Source organism: Neomonachus schauinslandi, chromosome 15 (genome assembly GCF_002201575.2).
Source record: "Neomonachus schauinslandi chromosome 15, ASM220157v2, whole genome shotgun sequence".
Classification (NCBI taxonomy): Eukaryota; Metazoa; Chordata; class Mammalia; order Carnivora; family Phocidae; genus Neomonachus; species Neomonachus schauinslandi.
The window spans coordinates 9,467,384-9,468,880 of record NC_058417.1 but is presented as its reverse complement, the minus strand read 5'-3'; positions in this window follow the sequence as shown (position 1 = coordinate 9,468,880).

Genomic DNA, 1,497 nt, shown 5'->3' with positions numbered 1-1,497 from the left:
ACTCTTCTGACCACCAAACACCTACCAGGACTCCTCTTAAGGAATATTTTTACCTTCAGAAAATTCTGGTTTTAGTGTTTCCCAAACTTTGTCCTCCAAACCACAACCACTGTGAAAAGGATGCTGTGGTCACAAGAGCTCGGGAGGTTGTTGTCTCCCTCGTGGAGACTTACAATGTGCACTAGCAGGTTAAAAGCTCTAAGAAGTCTTGTTTTGAAGAACTGGTTTGATGTTTAACCCAGTGTTTTCCAATAGAAACAGTGTTCAAGCCACGACATCTCCCCTGCCTCCCTGACTAGCACTGGTGATGGTGCTTGATTCCAGTATTAATTTTTTTTAAAGATTTTCTTTATTTATTTAAGATAGAGAAAGAGCGAGAAAGCCGCAGAGGGAGAGAGAAGCAGACCCCCTGCTGAGCAGGGAGCCCGCCATGGGGCTCGATCCCAGGATCACAGGATCATAACCCGAGTCGAAGGCAGACGCTTAACCAACTGAGCCACCCAGGTACCCCTCATTCACCTAATTTTTATTACAGTATATTGTTATAATTGTCCTATTTTATTATTGTTAAGCTCTTACTGTGCCTAATTTATAAATTAAACTTTATCATAGGTATATACATTTAGGAAAAAACATGGTATATGTAGGGTTCAGTATTACCTCCAGTTTCGGACAGCCACTTGGGGATCTTGGGATGTATTCCCCACAGATAAGGGGGAGACTACTGTAGACACATTTTATATGTTTTTTTGACATTAATTTTTACTGTGAATTACCTGTTCACATCTTTGCCCATTCTTACCATTAATTTGTAGGACCTCTTTAGATATTTTAAAAAGTAATAATCTAACTATTATAATTGTGGTAAACAGGGTCTTTCATACTATTATTTCACCCTTTGCTTATGGTGTTTTGTAAAAACAAGTTTTGGATTTTTTTTTTTTAAGATTTTATTTATTTATTTGAGAGAGAGAGAGAGAATGAGAGAGAGCACATGAGAGGGGGGAGGGTCAGAGGGAGAAGCAGACTCCCTGCCGAGCAGGGAGCCCGATGCGGGACGCGATCCCGGGACTCCAGGATCATGACCTGAGCCGAAGGCAGTCGCTTAACCAACTGAGCCACCCAGGCGCCCGAGTTTTGGATTTTTTAAGCTTTTTTATTTTAATTTAAATTTTACTCAGGTAACATACAGTGCAATATCGGTTTCTAGAGTAGAATTCATTGATTCATCACTTACATACAACACCCAGTGCTCATCTCAAAAAGTGCCCTCCTTAAAATCCTTCACCCATCTATCCCATCCCCTCACCTTTCTTTTTTTTTTTTTTTTTAAGAAATCTCTACACACAACATGGGGTTTGAACTCAGAACCCTGAGATCAAGAGTCGCATTCTCCACTGACCAAGCCAGCCAGGTGCCCCCAGAAGTTCTGAATTTGAAAAGGAATCTGGGGGCGCCTGGGTGGCTCAGTTGGTTAAGCAACTGCCTTCGGCTCAG